The sequence below is a fragment of the Epinephelus lanceolatus genome, chromosome 18 (genome assembly GCF_041903045.1).
Source record: "Epinephelus lanceolatus isolate andai-2023 chromosome 18, ASM4190304v1, whole genome shotgun sequence".
NCBI classification, from domain to species: Eukaryota; Metazoa; Chordata; class Actinopteri; order Perciformes; family Serranidae; genus Epinephelus; species Epinephelus lanceolatus.
Window position 1 is genome coordinate 21,131,930 of NC_135751.1, and position 19,152 is coordinate 21,151,081.

Consider the following 19,152-nt stretch of genomic DNA (forward strand, 5'->3'; position numbering starts at 1 on the left):
GTCTGTCCCTCCCCTTCATTAACCCCCTAGATGGCACAGTCCCACACCTCACCTCACTGTTCATCCTCCATAACTCTCTTCGGCTAGGACTGCTGTCTCCCTCTCTGTATAGATTGCCTCCACCCATTCCAATAAAAGATTTAAGAGCTCCTTTAAGTGCTAATCAGGTTGTCATCCGTGCAGCCAAAATCAGAGGCTTGATAAATAAAGGCTTGTCTCTGTTGGCTAGCGGCTCACTGTGTTTAAATAGGTGACACCGGAGTGCATTCTGAGCACACCGGATCGATGCCAGAACCCCTGGGGTCCCCTGAAACGGTGAACAGAGACAAAGCTTAGCGCTCGATAATAATGCAGGGATAGGCAGCTTGCTCCCTATTTTCCGAGGAACTCTCCCTGGGCTTGTCCTCCACTCCCCTCACTCTTTTTCCCCTCTCTTTCTCTCATCACGACAGGCCTTTTCAACTCACCAGTTGGCAGAATTGCATAAACACAGAGACTCGAAACCTTTATTTTCGTGCATTGCACAGAAGGTTAAGCTGTTGCGCTGGGGGAAGTGCATTAAAAAATACCAACAGACACAACAAGCACTCCTATCTTCAATCCCCAACCAGCACACTCTCTGCTGTCGAATCATCCCATCACATCCCACTACGGCCAATTTACCGCCATGCCCAATCTCTCCTCCGCAGTCAAACTGTTTGCCATCACTCGAAATAGCATATAACCAGCCATCGCAGTCACCCGCCGCACCATGTCACCAAAACTCCCGCCCTCGTCCAATATATCCAGCACTGAGCCTGGCTCGACAGACATGTGCTATCACTGACCCAACAGTACTACAACACGATGCTCCTCATTAACTCTCCTTAGGCCTCTGCCTCATCTCACCTTGCGTCCACTTATATTCCCTCCCATGAAAGCTCTACACCCTGCGATGGCAATATAAAAGGTCCACCTCTCCCTCGGTGGTTCTTTTCCCTCACTTTGATTTTCTGTCCATCAAGGGGGCGTGGATTAGCGGTCTCTTGTTTATCTGCTCGTCAGTTTTATCTATCTATCACTAAGCCATCCGCTGTGCTGCAGCGGCCTCAGCACTGCATTAATCCCCTATCAGCCAGCCAGCCATCCATCACCCCGCTGTCTATCACGTCAGATCCATCATCCGCCCATCTGTCTCACACTGCCCATGCTCGGAGATGATCTCCTCGGAAAGCCCCACCGGCGAGTCGCAGAGGGTGGAGGGGGACAGCAGGGCAGGAGGAAATTAGAGGGAAATGCAAAAACAGAAGACAGGGGTGAGGGAGAGAAGATTATACCCTGCCCTTCCTCCCCTCTCCCTCTCTCAGCCTGCATCCTGCTGAAAGCGTTCTCTTCATGTCACTACATGCTTATTAGCTGTTGTGTTTGTTTCCTTGTAATTTGTTTGTTTTCCTCGCCTGCTAATTCTAGCCAGTGGGAGAAGTGCCAGTAGAGGCAGAGATAGCTGTTGGGGACGGGGGTCATAAATCCCATAAAACCCCGATGTAGTGAGAAACCCAGGCCCCTCCTTCTCCGGCACGTTTGAGCAAGGAAAGGATATTGTCTAAAGCCTCCAGCTTTAAAACGGCTCAATATCTGGGTTCATCGGGGGTCATTTGTATTTCCATCCATATCTGCTACCATCAGGAGGTGAGTGAGGGGGGGCACACGAGCAGGAGAGAAGGTGAGTGTAGGGCAAATGTTAGCACACTCGCAGAGGAAGGGGAGTCCACACAGATGCATGTAAGTGCAGGGTGCAGGGGCAAGAGAGTGTAAACAGGCACATATTAGGAGGACCAGTGAGCACACAGATATTTAGGTCCCTACACTGCAAATGGTAGGTGAGCAAACAGGTACGTATGTGGGCTGAAGCACCATAATTATTTAGACTAGTTGACAAATAGAGTCTGCGAGGGCAGAATAAATTGTTTAGAGGGTAACAGAAAGAGCACAGAAAAAGAGGTTAATGTAGATACTTTCAGACGGTTAGTACAAAGAGAATACAACTGGGTTTATGGAGAGAGGAAGCTTAATATGCAGTCGAGCTGCTCTGCAGAGACCAAAAGTAGTGGCTCTGTGTGAAGCAGTTTGTTTAAATAATACACACTATAACCTGTTTACTGTGAATAACCACCTCAAGGCGATTGTGCGATTATGATTTTGCAGTAACTTGATTAGCTCGGTAGCCGGTGCTTACATGATTTGTTTGATGCGAAGTGGCTGTGCAGAGCATCTTTTTAGCACCACAAAATAAAACACAGGGAATATGTGTCTGTTTTATTAAGATGATGAATATACAGAGCCCCCGTAACACAGGCTGCCTCGCTTGCAGAGCTAGTTGTAACATGAAAGCCACTTTGCTGTCGCCCCAAATTCTCCTTTGTTTCCCTTTGTTTAACACCGCTAGCCATGCTACTGTTCATACAAAAACACTGCTTTGCACCGAGTCAAAACACCGAAAGGAAATTAGAACAGAGGTGTCTACCAGAGTACAGCAAAAAGATTGATTTCAGGGTCAGGCAATTGAGTTATCCTTTCTTCAGTTCTGGCTTTAATTCAACTAAGGTAATCCAGTTAACATGTTTACATGACAGCTGCAATCATTTGAGTACTGCCTGAATCTGGTTATAATGAAGTTACTGGCATCCATGTGGCCTATGTGAGTGTAAAGTAGTTCTGTACTTAAAAGGAAATCATGTGAAAATGCTGCATAGCGCTGAAGGTTAATGCTTCCTTTTGTGTTTTTAAAAGCAGGTAGGGAGTTTTTGGCATGCAGAGTCTACACAGTATAATTTCTGGCAATGCTGCACAGCCAATATAAAACCCCATCCCATATGCCTATTTGTAAAGCCAAGGATCATTCCTCCAGTATCTTGAGTCGTTTTTCATATTCACTCTAACATAATGCACAGCAGAAATGCCAGTAGAATAAAGAGTGCTGCCCTTTGCATTTATTTGAACTTGTATGGTAATTACGACCTGAGCTGCGGTCCACATCACATGATTAAATAAACGCATGGAGTAGGAGTTAAAAATTTCTGTTGTATTTCATTACATGGCTGAGTTTACCCTCCAGTAACAACCTACCACTGCTCTCACTGGATCCACAATAGCTTTCGGGTTGTACAGTATAATAGCATACAGTACAGCACGGGGATATTACTGTAGACTCACATGCAGAGCCTCAGACAGTCGCCATTTCCTTTTGCTGGTGGTCTCCAGGGGAGTAGTGCTATTTGTTTAAGTACTGCAGGGCACCCACAATGCACAGCCATAAGTGCACGTATATGTTTAAGTTGTGGCTTGTTTCAAAGAGTATGTAACCACTGTCCCTATGGCGGCAAGATTACATAAATTAGTCAACTACAAACATAAAATGAAAGGATGTTTTGATCTTTTTCATCTTTACTTGTGAACAGTTAGCCATGACTGAGACAAAATAATCTAATTTACCGACTACCACTGGCAACTTTTAAGGTGGAATGTTTTTTTGCGTTACTCGATGCATAAGTTGATGTCATGATGACATCTACACATCTTTAAAGGGAAATTTCGGTTTATTTCAACCTGTCTTCTATCGTCCTAAATTTGTTTCAAGTAACTAGTGACGAAAAATAATAGTTAGCATGTTAGCCGTTAGCCTAGATACAGCCGGGGCGCATAGTAGCATCAGACCTGTTAAAACATAAGTGAACGGTCAACCTTCAAGTGCAAAGTTAGTCCACTAAACAAGCTTTTTTCCACAAAGACCGCCTCATATCGTTAGGATAAATGTCAGAGAACATATAGAAAACGACATGTAAATGTGTTGTCTTACCTTACCGGTGTGCTGCCATGTTTGTTTATCATCTAGTGCTGCTTTCCAAAGCGCGGCCGAAATATCGCGAGAACAAGCAGCGATCTCATAGCGTGCCTGAACAAGCAGCAACAGCTGGAAGGATACACTGACGAAGAGCTACGTGAAATTGAAGAACGGAGGAGGAGAGAGAGAGAAGCGCAACAGGTAGAGGACGAATGGCTGCTGCAAGGCTGCATAGCTCTGGAGATTGGTGGTGTAACGGTACCTGCGAATGCTGTGCCCCAGTGCCCACAGAAGAGGAATGCCTCTGTTGCAAGAATTTGCGACCGGTTGCAGCCTTATTTTCATGGTCTGGATGTGACCAAGGACGAGACACTTCCACCTGGAGTAGTATCCAGCTGGGATTTATCTAGAGCTGGCGAGATATATTTTGGCTGCGCTTTGGAAAGCAGAGCTAGAGGGATACGCCATGCCACTTATAAAAATGGAGGACACTGGGAAGTGGCGACGCAGACGAGGTGGAGAAATGGAGTCAGATTTTTATTGATGTCTCACACAAATTTAATGTCACGCTATATCCACCTTAGATCCACGTTATCATTGAAATTAAATCCAGCAGCCTTATTTTGCGCTTGGAGTGAGTGATTATTGTTTCATAAAAACGTTGTAAAATCCAACTCAAATCCTGAATTGAAATTCTTTCTAAATACGTATTTAATGCACACTGCCTCTAACGTCTCATTGTCCACTCTGTGAGCGCAGGAGGGGGAGAGGATGGCGCGACTGCATGGAATATATTTATTTATTTATTTAGCTAAATATTTCCAGTGCATTTATCATGTCTCGAAATACAGCCATTAAGCACAACCGTGTCATCAGCCCTACTTAGACATGTGCTGTTCATGACAAAATCGGCATGAAGAAACACGTTCGCCTATTACACTTTCATCTTTGAATTGTATTTCAAATTACACGTTGTATTTTGGGACAGGGATACCACTGGTTCATGCTGTAATTCAGGCCGGGTGTCTGATCAGACTCGTGCATAATTGCGCAAGATGGCACTGGCACATACTCCTTTTTGCCTCCACCTTTAATAAATGTGATTCTTTATGTCGCACATCAATGTCAAACATCCTCAAATTTAAAAGCAACACATTAACTACATGTTGGTAAAGGAGTAGAAATATTTGGTCTACCTTTAGATCAGACCACTTTTTTTTTGTTCTGTCACTGTCTGTGCAGTCCCACAGACACAGCTGACAGCATCAGCAGCGCTGATGTGTTGCCACTTTTTTTGGCTTTCTTTTATTAGTGATCCCGCTGCTGTGGCCACCAAATAAAATCTTTCTTCAGTCCTCCACCTCCCGTTAAAGGGTCTCTAGCTCAGTCTCAGAGAAATTCCGTTTTTTGGTTCGTTTCTCACCCGTCGCCGTGACTCACACAACGAGAGAACACTCGCATGCCGGCTTATTTATATGCAGATCGCATTCATGAGGTGATTTGCATGACCATTTATGGTTAAACTAGGGTGTGTAGAGGGCGGAATATGAGGCAGGTCCGGGTGCGCACAACTCCAGGAGGTCTGTGATTTATAAAGAGAACATTGTGTGCAAGTGTGCGTGCGCACGATTTTATCAATCAGATTATTTTTTGGCGCACGCCATTTTCAGCTTTTGGGCGCAAGTCAACTTTTAGTATGAATCCTAAGCACTCTTTTATAAATGAGGCCCCTGGTCCGTTTGTTTGGGAGAGGAGGATTTTTCGGCTCCCTTAAAAACCTGAGCAATGAACACTGAAGGAATCCACACTTGGAGTTCACGTTTGGCACACAGGAGAAGTCTGAGCCAGTTGCACCACTAAACGTGGCTACATCCCACACACTGCTCCTTAAATGTCAATATAACAACTCTGACTGTACCATTTCTTCATATTGTCTCTCTTACATGACATATGCTCAGTTATGACAGGAACTTCAAAGCGCTTAAAAAAAAAAGGGATATAAATTTCAACCGGATTACGCAAAATGCAAATTCTAGTTTTCTATTTCTTCAATTGGAGATAAAGAATGGCGGAGCATGCACTCCAGCAGCACTACACCCCTGATGATCTCTCAAATCCAGTCAACTGTTTTTACCCGTGTACTTAAATATCCTTGTAGGATTACAGCTAGGACAGCACTGTGTCCTGTGAATAGAACAAGCTCTATGAATGCGTGCAGCCAAACGACAGCTGAGATTTTCTCCTGTGTAATATCAACACCGGTGGTCCTCCATTACACACGGAATAGGAGGAATGAGATGTGTGAAGTCTCTGCTTTTACCCATAATGAGCCTAAACAAACATCTTCAAACAAACGTTCTTCTTCCACATGCAGCCGAATCAGATGAGACAGCTGTCAGAAAGCATCCACATCCATCCTGAGTTAGCTCTAATTGGAGAACTACTCTCCCTCCTCTGGCCCTATTCGACAGATACTGCTCAATCACTACACCGGTGCTGAGCACTGCTCCAGCTCTGCAATGTACGGCTTGCAATTATAGCACATACTGCTGTTACACGATGATACCTCACACATCTAAGCACAGTACTCATACATGCATACGAATACTGTACTTCTGTGTGTGGCATGTGTTCGCATGTGCACAATGTTGAACGAGCATGTGCTGAGCCTGCATATGATGTGTCATTTTTATAACATACAGTAGCGGTGTGCTTTTGCATGAACAAAAAAGAAAGCTATAAACAGTAACTGCTGCTATTCCAATACAAGGGTGAAACCTGCGGTCTATAACAGATGCAATTACCAGCTCCACAAATATACAGCCAGAGAGAGGGAGAGACACACAAACATAAACACTCGTGCAGCCTCATAAACACATACCTACATTATTTCGTACACACTGAATTAATCAGCTCTTAGACAAATAGCTGAATAAATACTGTGGATAACCAGATCAATATTGTACACTCAATTCATCTGAGTTCACAGAGATGTCAAATTCTGCATAGTTCCATAGCACACTGATTAAACTGGCACAGCATTAATTCAGTAAATCAATAAAACCAATCTTTCAAATAAATCAAGTTGCATGGATGGCTTGAGCCAATTGGAGGGCAAGAACACATTAAAATTCCCTCGCTACAACTGCATATCTGTGTCATGCAGGCAGCACACTGATTTGCTATGTGGATTCCACAATTTGTGGAATGAAAATGATTAATCCATGAAACAATAACCAGGGTGCCAAGAAGGCACATGGTAATTCTATAATGATCAAAGACTCAATTAAATCCTTTTCCATTCTGTTCCCTAAATGCCTCATGTCTGTGGCTACAGAGCGAATGTGTGTGTGTGTGTGTGTGTGCGTGTGTGTATGTGTGTGTGTGTGTGTGCGCGCGCATCTGTGTGTGCCTTTGTTGGTCAGTTTATGTTGTGTGCGAGTGTCTTTTTTGTGTCATCTCAGGGCGATGAGATGGCCAGAGGTTAAGCTGTGGTCTGGCAAGTGTCTTTTGTGGTCAGATGACGTATGACATGTGGTTCATGTTCATACTTTAATAGCACTACAAGATGGGAGCACAAGTGGTGTGATAGCCATGTAGCTTTGCCTGGTGCCCATCACTTTGATTTTTTTTTTCAGAAAACATTACGTATTTTTTGCCCCAAATGAAAGTCACAAAGCATTCAGTTGCTAAAAATTGCTGCACCGCCCCCACTGTAGTTTGTAGAATCAGATGAAACTTCACATAACCGGGGAAGATTTGCTGAGCACGCATGGTCATTTTTAGCAGCATCTTACCTCACAGTAATGCTGTTAAATCCACACCTGGATGCTTGTTGTTCTCCAATGTGCAGCTTCATTGGAAAACACAGGGCTCTTTCCCCTTAATGACATGGGGCATTACAGCTTCAATCCTATCTTTGTAGGGAGAAAATGTGACACTTAAATTCACCTCTGCTGCCTGTGTCTCCAGAGCTCATCAACACTCCCTGGCCCTGCAGCAGGGTCGGAGTAAGGCTGTGGCCTGGCTTGAACCACAGGCTTTATTTACCTCATACTTAGTAGGTCAAATTCAAAGGGAGGTCCAAGATGTCCCCACAGTTTGACAACAGAGATATCATTCTGCTATCGTGTTTTCTCACCAGTATTAGAAAACAATATAGGTCATAGACAGTGTGCCTAATCTTGAGCATACTGACAAAAGCACCAATTTGATGAAGCCTACAGTAAAACATTTAAGGGTACACAACAACGATGGGTGCTCTGCCAGTAGCCCTTTGTAACCTGAGATTCTGCAATAATGCCAGCTTTGCTGTTTAACACCAGACTGAACGACGCTCCATAATGCTGCCCAAACGTGTGATTTCAGATAGCATGTTAACAATCCAGAAGCAGAGGTATGTGGCCTGACGTGTGTGACAAGAGCGTCAGCATCTAGTGTGATACTACACAGACCTCAATTTGGCTCCGTTACTACATCTCCTGCAGGCTTAATTGCAGAACAACAATGCCCTGCATTCCATGTCCACATGTTTTGTACAGAACAGCAAAGTGGAATGACATTGCAACATTCCCACCTTGAACAGACTGTATAAAAGAGGCCATTGATTCTATATGTAATGCACGTCATGTGTTCAAAAGAGTCTTGAAAATGGGCACCACATTTGAATTCCTGTCAATAAAGGATGCACTTGTTATGAAGAACAGAGAACGGAGAAATATTACCCGACTCTTGCTCTCAGTGCTAAGGCTAAAAAGACATCAAGCAGCAGCAAAGTGCGGCCTGCCGTGAGCTGCCAAACAATGGCTATGGAAAGCAGCAGGAACCGCTTTGAGTGTGACCGTTTGATTCTGCAGCAAAGTGTAGCCAAACTAAAAGTTGGTGATGGTTTAACTTTTAGCAGCCAAATGTAGCTTAGCAACAGCCGCAGCTAAATCGTAAACAGTCCTGTAACTCCTGTGACATGTTGACCTACGTTAGAATGATTTTCTTCAAACTTGCCTCCCAGCCACAGAAAAATTAAAATATTGCGATGTATTATTTTGTTTTGGCCTGCAGCTTTACTGTTTCGGTTGTGTCTCACCACTCCAATCAACCTCATGTACAGTAAGAGCAGCTTATTATTCAATTCAATTCAAATTCAATTTAAAACCTGGGGGCAATTTGCAGAGGCATGTAAAGTAGGTAACACAATATATGAAAATGAAAAAAAAATAAATAAAAGTAAAGTAAAAATTCTTTGGTATACCCAATGCACACTTCCTGCTCAGCACTAAATGACAGGCTGAAAAAGTTAGTGGCTGATAGCTGATAAAGATAGTGCAGAGTTTTAAGATGTTTCCCTCAGGAGTTGGTGGAGACCAAAAGCAGAGCTAAAAGAGGGTGAATACTGGACTTAAATTCATCACATGGCCAGAAATAAATGTCTCCAGATGAATGCCATTGCGTTTTTTATGAGGTGATATCATGTCGATGCCCCCTAGTGGCTGAAAAAAATTAAGGTTTAAATTGATTAACTGTAAATTTGATTTTTTTTTTAATTGCTCTACGACACCAGTTAGCGGTGTTCATAAACTACTAACTCGATCTCCCCAACCAGATATTTGGGATTTGAACCAGTGTTTAGCTCATCACAAACCTAAGTCTTATTACACTCGAACAATTTGCAGCCCACTGATTAACTCAGCACAATTACAGCATGAACACAGAGACTAACATTATAAGACCAGTGTTGTAGTGGACTGATTAAAAAAGCAGCAGAAAGGTTAATACGCTGTTGCGCTCATTCACTTTTCTGCACAGTGTCAGGGAGGTGAACCTATGATACCGCAAGTGTGGGTAGTATTTTCCTGTGGTTTGTGTCCATATGTGCAGAGGAGCAGAGGGCATGAGGATTGGAGAGGAGCGGCACAGGGCAGTCTCAGGTGAGACATGCATAGTCCCAACATAATTATAATCCTTAATTAATCCACTCCGGATGCGCTCTCTCTTTCTCTCCCTCTCTCTCTCTCTCTTGAAGTTCATTGCTCTAGGTGTTTATGGACTTTTTCCATCATGGTGCACCTCCCCCCTTTCTGTCTCATCTGGCATCTGCCAACTGTATGTATAATGCTCTGGGTGTTTTTTCAGCTGTTTATGAATATACGTGCCCTTTCACACCTCTGTGTTGGAGCCTCAACTCCCTGCCCCTCCCCCTCCCCCTCCCCCTCCCCTCTCTACCTCCTCTCTCGCTTCTCTACCTGCTCCCCTCCAACTCCCATACTGGCAGACAAGCAAACAAACAGCTTCTTTTGGTCCCGTGTTGTTTCTTGGTGTTGCCTCTTCTCACAGCTCACAGCACGGACACACACACACACACAAGGACACAGACGCGCAAACACAAACATGCTCATACCAGTCCAACACCAGATACTCCGAGGGGAGTGCTGCTGACACAAATAAGAACCCACCAGAGCCGTTCTCAGTGGAATGACTCAGGTGAGCCATTCGGTGAACATCACCGCTTGTAAGGGCCAGACAGCCAGACACACACAAGCACAGACAGATGAAGTTCCTGTTTATATACACGTCTCTTCTGATTCTGCTGCCTGACTGAACGTGTTGATAGCTTAGACGATGTTGAGTAGCCCCTGTATTAGTCAGTGAGTGTGAGGGGTCAGTGGCAGAAAGCGAGAAGTGGATCGTGTAAACGGAGGTGTAATGAAGGAACACTGGAGCCCTGTAGCAGCCAATGAAGGGCCTGTACATGGCACTAAGCTGAAGGTAATGAGGACAAAGGTGTCAGTATTGACGCTAGTAGAGTGAGAGCACCAGGTGTGAGGAGGAGCGGCGACTACCCCTGCCATTACCACTCAGCCTCCCGCTCTGCCCGGTCGACCCGCTCTGGCCGAGCCAATTAGAGGGGCTCATCCGCCACTCTGGTCTGCACCCTCCGTCAAGCTATCAGAAAAACATAAGGATTGATTGGACAAGCTATTAGGTCAATTGATCCCTGTTTCCTTTCATCTGTGTGCTCCTCCTTTTTCAGATGGACAGATTGGACATGGAAAGCTACTCCAATTACCTGAGGACAAGGGTTTAACGAAGATGGCCTGATGGACCTCCTCTCCATCTTTCTCTTGGTGTGCAAGGTTTTCTTTCCAAGTCTCTCCCTTTCACTGTTCAGTGATTTTAGTTTTGTGTCAATTTAGCACTCAATTTGTGTCAAAATATATCCTAATCCTGCAGAAATAAAGTTGTTCTTCTTTGCTAGTGTTGGCTTCCTGTCTCTCTAATGGCGTACATCAGCATTCGTACATTACTCTGACTCTCTGATTGTTCGTGTGGTTTGCTTACAGGTGCAGAAGGATCAGAATCCATTTCAGTGTTAAAAGCACCTTTGCCATTATACACCTTTGGCAGGAGCTGCCAGGACTGATTTCCTAAAATGCCAGACAACAAGCAGGGCAAAATTATATTGATTTGTCATGATTATTTTCAAGTGCCTTCAAATTTGTATCTTGGCGCAGGGTCTTGAAAACCCATTAAATACATGTTAAGAAATGAAAACTGACAAACACGGGGCGAGCTGATAACTGGTATTGGAAGTTGCTTTTAACAACATGAATAGGAAAATCAGGCGGGCTCAAAAGGGCAATCAAAGCCGACCATTACAAACAGCAGTTAGAATGCGGTCGTCAAAACTGCAGTGACGCACTTTTCAAACACCAATTGAGAGTCCCCCTTCCCCCTGATAAATCTGTGTAAAACCAAATGAATTGCTGGTGAGGCTGATTGGTCACATTGATTGAGCATCGCTGAGTCTTTTCACTGCTGTACACCAAGTCGTCTCTCAGTCGATAGACACAACCCAAATACACCAAGCAGGCACTCAATCCAATGCGTTGCTACATGGGCCCATCCAGCTAATTTAACACCCACTCCATTTATGAAAAAGAGTCCTCATCGATTTTTTCTGTTCATGTGCTCTTGTTGCTCCTGCTCATTTTTGCCATGCCGGCGCCTACACGTGCTAAAGCCTTGCAGCAATTGAATTGAATTAATGTGTGGTAGGGTTCCTATAAGATTGGCTCCTCCAATCCCACACCTTCAGTCTTTCTCCAGATGTAGCAGGGACCACAGAGCCCGGAGCCAGGAGAGTGCTGCGTGCATGTCTACATTCACAGAGAACTCCACTGCACAAAGGCCACGAGCTTCAAAATGGACGCGCACTGCCCATCGCTTTTGCACCTCTGCACCACAGCAACGACAGTTTCTGCTGGATGCTCATTATGTACCTCTCCCCTCCTACTACTGCACTCTTTGCCCTATTCTATTTTCTTTCCTTCGCCTTATCCCTCTCTTTCCCATCCATTATTGCATGTTCATGTTCCCAAAATGTAATCTAGCATTTAAGCAGAAAACAGCCAACACATTACGAAAAGCCTTAGAAAACATAATAGGGTATTTTTGATTGCAATAATTAGTCCAACAGCAGCTGTTTAAAACCATTTCCAGTGTGATTTGTCGGCAGTGGTAAAACACTGGACCACAATAACTGCCATTATAATCATAATGGCTTTCCTGTCAGGACAAGCCTTATCAGGCTGGTGACAACCACAGAGCTGCCACTGCCAGGTAAACAGTGGTGCCTACGAAGGGAAGCAGTGAGGAAAAGCTACCTGGCACTTCACAATAAACAGTTTCTAGGTCAGTCCAGAGAAAAACTGCCCTACAGAGACACAGCATTTTGACATAACTGTAAAGGGCATAAAAGAAAATGCATGCCATATCCATCACTGGATACCTCCACCTTAATGAGATGCAATCAGTTGAAGAGAGCTCACTGATCACCCACTATCATGAAACTACAACAGACAATTTGCATCTCCAGCCTATTCTGATAATAGCGTCAACCAATGCATATCCATTTTGTTTGCAAATGTCAGCAAATATGTAATGACGGTGTGGCAGTCGCTGCTCCAAAATTGCTGTAGTAAAGGTCGCAGCTAGTAGCCCAGTTATCAACATGATTTTGAGGGAGATGTCAAACTGACAGTTTGAAAAAATAAAAAAAAATAATAAAATGACATCCAGATACAATTCAATCTTGCAAATGGTTCTCTTTGAATGGATTATAATTGCAAATAATCTTCAGAGTTATGAAAAATCAATATGGGTTATTAGCGTGATTATTCAAAATAAATTCCCCCTCGACAATGGAGCACGAGAACCCGGAGACCGGCAGAGTGGCTTGGAAAGCATGTAGTTCTAATCGGATATCATATCTGGGAGGCTTTCATCAACAAAAGGCCACGATGAGATTAAGTTTATCATCAGAAAATACTGCCGTGCCAGCACACAAGTCATCTGTTCTGTACTGGCACTAAAGGTTGTCCAATCATTCCCTCCTGGAGGTTGGACAAGCTTACAGTGGCAGCATGAGTGTACAGTAAGTAACAGTGGAAGTGTCTGTTAGATGTGTGTGTGTGTGTGTGTGTGCGTGTGTGTAGGTGTGCCTGACTACTTCAGCAAACATCTAAACACACCTGGACATGCTAAATATATGTATGTACATCAGTTTAAACTTGACAATGACACAGGATCAATGCTTTCGCTACATTGGTTGACAACTGCACCTACACGTCCAAGTTCCCTTACAAGACAAGCACAACGAAAACACGATGGGGAACAAAAAATCCAATGGCTACGTATTTTTCTGCTGTGTAGTTGTATCGTTCATTGCCTTGTATTGTGCGCTAAAATTCAACTGCTGAATGCTTCTCCCTGAATAGGGATCTCATCTTGCAGTGCTGTGCATAAGAATTTTAGCAAAACCTAAACACTTGGGTTGACTGAAAGGCTGCTTTAATTAGTACAGTATTGTACTCATTTTGTTATCTATAATAGTTTTGTGTATCCTTTTATTTTGGGATAAACCGAAACTGATAAGGTAACAATAGTAGCTATAGTTTAATCGTCTGTGCAGATGAGGAACACAACAGAAATCTTAAAATTGAAAATACTATTAAATGGTGGATTTGGTGAACTCCTACCGCCGTGGTATATAAATCTGTTTTTCTCTGCCTTCTGAATGATGTTATTTGTTACCCCAAAGCCCACTGCAGCTCCAGAATAATGTGCTGCTTCTACAAACCACGCTCGTTTTCATTTCACACCATCCTATGCGTGAAAAAAAAAAAGATTTCAGTGTCCTTCGCAGGTTAAGGACAAATCTCCATGCAGTGTCAAAATCAACACTCCTTTATTGACATGTAGCATTCAATATGTGTCCCTCGCTGTAATTAATAACCATGCTGGAGAAAACGTGTTATGATGACACAAAAAGCTTTCAACATCTTATGAAATGTGGTGAATGCTATTCTCACGTTATTCTTTAAAGCAGCACAGTTGCAATACATGTAGCTGTCCTGTCCTGAGGGTGTGAAACATCATAGGTCATTTTTTGAAATTCATAGCAGTGCTGTATCTTTCTGCTTATTTTCTATTAACATATTCATTTAGTCAGCCTTGTCAAAGAGCTATAGGGGGTACATACATATTGCATAAGGGAGAGTGTATCAAAAATGCAACATAAGAGTACTCACTTTGGAGAGAGGAGGAGAGCACTGTTGTTCTTATTCAAAAAATCATGTGCGTGCACACATACACTCGTACTGTATATGAAAGCATGAGTATTTGTCATGTGAACATGTGCACTAAACACACGTTTTAGTGAAATGCATTCGACGAATCAGAGTAATTCAGTTATTCTGTGTGAAGAGTGTCTGTATACAGTGTTTCGGTCCCAACTCGAAGCTTCTACAGAATCATCTGGTCGCTGAATCCTGACCACGGTGTTGCAGAGCATCCCAAAAAGCTGCACTCACACTGAAATAAATCTAATTATGATTAGTGACTTATTAAAAGTCTGATGATCATTAATGCCATGCTAATGTATGACTATTATTCACCCATTGAAAGCCGAGAATAATTTTTCTGATGGTGATGTGACACACAGACAAGGGGGAAATAAATCCTTCTGTCTTCCCGGGGAGAGTGTTTGGCAGTAAACCAATTCCAAGTCTGGCTTCTTGAATGCCCAGATAACGCAATCAGACAGTTGCAATATTGCTGTTTTACCACCTGAAGAATTTGAATTTCATTCAGCCCCTTCAGAATAGTAGACATGCCAATTTTTCCCCAAGAATTGGCAGGACAAACACAATGCACCCCGGTGAAATGAGGAAAAGGCTTACCAGCAGAAAATAACTGTTTTCAGGGTCTTTCTTCTCCTCAGGTTCAATTTTATCATAATAACACGCAAAAGAAAAAAAGGTTTAATTTCTTCCATCATAACTACAATGCAGGCTGTTGATGCCTTTTTATTAGATGTTTTATTATTAAATTGGGAATTAGTTCTGAATAATAACAATATGAGGGCGCCTCCGTTTTCATTATACGAACCCCTTAAACATAACGGGGTCCGGATTTGGATATTAGGGAGGATTTTTCCCGCTGTTGTTTCACGCTGTAGCAACGATGACACATTTATTATTTAAGACATCAGGACGGCCATTTCTATACATTCCCTAATTGGGTTTTCAGATGGATTTGAGGGAAATTAGACCACGTCTCATTTTGTTGGGGACACCCTGGAACATTCCTCAGTGACTCCTGGGGCTCCCCAGACCCCTCTGAGAGCAGCTGGCCTATAAGGTAATGATTTGATGAGGTACAGGATTAATGGTGTAGTCTGGGACATGGGGGATTGGGCAGAGGAGTTCACTTTGGGGCTGCTCACTTCGCTCTGATGCATTTATTCCTCTAATAGTCAATGAGGTACTTAATTTCCTTCTCTCTTGGAAGGAACTTGTGCTCAAATAAAATGCACATTTAACCAGCATCCCAGGACGCCTCTTTTCCTTATCTACTTTTTTTTGGGGTCCAAGAAAGAATTTGTTATCACTTATGTTGGCTATTAAACAGCCTGCATTTGCAAAGCTGGAAATTTCTTCCACTACTTTGCTTTTATGGGACAATAAAACAGGAATTTGCCCTGATCACAGACTCTATGGATTAATCAAAATTGGCAAAATCTTTTAGTGTGCAGGCCACGGTGCAATGCATAGGCCCACAAACTGGACGACCGCTCTCAGACCCGACTAATTTAGAGCATCTAGCACGCATTTTAAATATGAAGCGACTGCTGTTGACGCACCGTAAACTCCGTATCTGTCAAAGCATAAGATATTAATAAATAAATCGGCTTACACGCCTGAACACCTCACGCAGCCTGATACTGGGAAGCCTGGGTGGTGCACACATTACATGCTATTATTGTCGCACTGGTATCACATGTGTTAAGAACATAAAACATACAGACAGTGCTTCGGGTCCTACCTTGATTCCTCCAATCTCCTTTTCCTTGATTGCTCAGTGTGTCTCATTCATTCTCGCTTCCCTCCTCACTTGCCTCCTTCTCCTTCTCTCCCCCTCTGGTTATCACTCGTTTTCTCCTCTCTGGTCCCGTCTTCGTGCGGATGCATAAGAATTAAAAATTAATAGCCTGCTATCTTAAAGACAAACCGACGAAAAACGGGGGGGGGGGGGTAAAAAAAAATCCACCCGACTTCAAAAAATAAAGATGTGATAAAGGTGATCGGGGACAATCCTCACGGACAGAGCGGATTCTCACGCAAATGCGCCCGTGTGGGCTTCAAAATAAACAGCAGCGACGACACCATTGTCCTGCTTAACAGTAATAACATGCGAGTTACTACAACGGTCAAGCCAAGCTGAGGTGCAGCATTAACACAACTGAAGTTGTATTCGTGTTGTCCGTCCGTCCCTGGTTCGATGGTGAGCATGTGAGCAAATGTGCCACCGTCGCAAAACGTCTGCGTAAGACAAATCAGACTCTTGGATGTCTGGTGTGTATCTGTTCACAGGACGCTTCTGTTTTTTTCAAACTGCAGACTCTTCATGTGCTGTAGTCTCAGAAAAATAAATAAAAAAAGCTCTACGGTTTGAAATCACCCGTCATTATTCGGATAGTCTACACAGGCCATCTGCGGTTATCTTGTGCGTCCTGACGCACCGAGCGGTTCACTCTTCTATAGTTTCCCTCTTCGTCGGCAGGCAGCGCACACTCTCATCAGGACCATTCACACGGTATTTTCAGCCACTGCAGCTCTGCATCAGGCCTTTTACAACCCAGCGCATTCATCATTGCCTTTCACATACACTTTGGTAGCGTAAAGACAGTTTTTATAACCAACCCAGACTTAAAGCAGGATAAATGTGCCACTTCTGCCCGCCCACAAGTTAAATTGCTTCCTCTGTATAACACTTCTTCTTTTTTTTTTTCTTTTTTTTTCTTTTTAAGTTTCCTAACTCACGTGATTTCCCAAGGTGGGGCCCAGGGACCATCAGGCGTCCCTGAGATGCTCAGCTGTGGTTGCCCTGCAAAATTAGGTAAAGTCACTACTGTAATTCTCCACAAGTATCAGTATGAATATGAACAGTGAATAAGAAACACTAGCCTGCAAAGCTCAACGTAACAGAAACAATGAATAGTTGATTCACAGGTTAACTGCCCCCCACTGTCACTGTGACACATGTATTACTACATTCATAAAGTGGCTTCTAACAACTCTTCTCAGATGTGATTCTTATATATAAATGTAGACACACACACACACACAAGGCATAGGGGGGGATCTGTGGGTCCTCCCCCAGAGAAAAAATAGCAACTTCAATCCAGTTTTCTGAATTTATACATCCATTCAGTCATGCTATATTCTGCCAGATTAGTACTAAATATGCTAAAAATGATTTTTTTAAAAATATATATATATATATCCTCCTCTGTGGCATTTTTTTGTGTGGAACAAACAGTTGCATAACATAAAGTTGCAACATAAATAATTAGAAAATAATAATAATAATAATAAAAATATATAATAATGAATAATAAATATATTGAAAAATTAATAATAGATATACTTTACTATACTATACTTTACTTCACTGCATTAATCTTAAAGGGTTGTTTCACTGAAAAAAAAATCTTAAAGTTTTTGAAAAAGCAGACAATATCTCATAAAATAGAGCTGTAGACTCAGTGTTGTACCGCATATTTCAGGTAATAGTTTAAGTGAGTGATACAGATTCAATTATAAAGATCCAACCATTTTCACACCGTACGCGTACACTCAGTGAACTGATAAACAAAGCCGTAATAACATTGTGTGGGAATCATATACATGCCACCTTACAACTACAACAACTCATTTGTATTATGAGACTTGTGGATTCTTCACTTAAGTGCACCATCTTGAATTAAATTGCGTCTCAATGGGCTGTTTATATTTTTTCATTAGTTTTACAGCACTGCAGACAATGTGTCTGACTAATGTCAAAGCACTCGTTCTCAGAGGGGACGAAATCCTTCTAACATAGTTTGCTGCCAGTGTGCATGGGCACAGATGGATCTTTCTAAAGATTGTTTTTTGGGTACAGAATCAGGGTGACTGGGCTGAAGGAGTGTCATAAATTGGCAGTTTTAGAGGCTCCTCAGGATGTTCACAGGAAATAATCAGTCGAATACAACGTCAAAAACAAGGTAAAAAAGCCCTCACTGGAACATGATTTAGCTACTGTACAGCAAATACAAGATGCTCTGCGGGGAGAGAGTGAGTCAGGGGATGACACACAGCAACAGTTTCAAGTGGAGTTGGAACGGTACACGTTACTCCACAGCCTGCTGAACTACCAGCATGCACCACACTAAGTAGTCAGGTTTCTCACTTGCAGTTTTCTCCTTAAGATATAAATAGAATACTGGCCAGAAGCCACAATAGTCTTATTCTACTGTGTGTTAAAACACAGTGGCAGTGCATGCTGTTTCTTGGTATGTGGCGCAAAGTAATCATCATTTCAATTATTCATTTACAGTATTTGTTAGTAATTAGCTATCTTGTCTTATTTCTCTGGCCACTTATCAGAGACATAAAGGGTTTGGGAATAATATGTCTACATGCTCTACACCCTATTATATGATATACTGTAGTGTGGTGTACATACAGGCTGCACACTGCCTCCTCCTTATATCCACTGCATCATTTATATTATATATTGTACCACATTAAATCATATGTGTCGCGTACAGTATTGTGCTTATCATAGACAGCACCATACTACATCAACATCATCACACAGCAGCAGGATGCAGCAATATACAGTTATGATAATATTTTATATCAGTAGCTTCAGCACATTGAGTGCATTCATATGTACTGCATACACATACATCCAGAAAAATCCAAACACACATTGTTCCCCTGGCACTC

The 19,152-nt window shown here is 42.8% G+C and overlaps 1 protein-coding gene across 2 annotated transcripts in view; it reads right to left on the reverse strand.

Moving 5' to 3' along the window:
- adgrl1a (adhesion G protein-coupled receptor L1a) overlaps positions 1 to 19,152 on the reverse strand; it is a 198,957-nt gene that overhangs the window by 96,506 nt on the left and 83,299 nt on the right. Inside the window, exon 1 of one of the 2 annotated variants that reach the window (XM_033644876.2) lies at positions 16,202 to 17,331. The exons of the other annotated variant lie outside the window; for it this stretch is intronic. The gene's annotated coding sequence lies outside the window, so the exon portion shown is untranslated. Of the gene's footprint in view, positions 1 to 16,201; positions 17,332 to 19,152 lie in introns of those variants that run through there. 2 annotated transcript variants of the gene reach the window in all.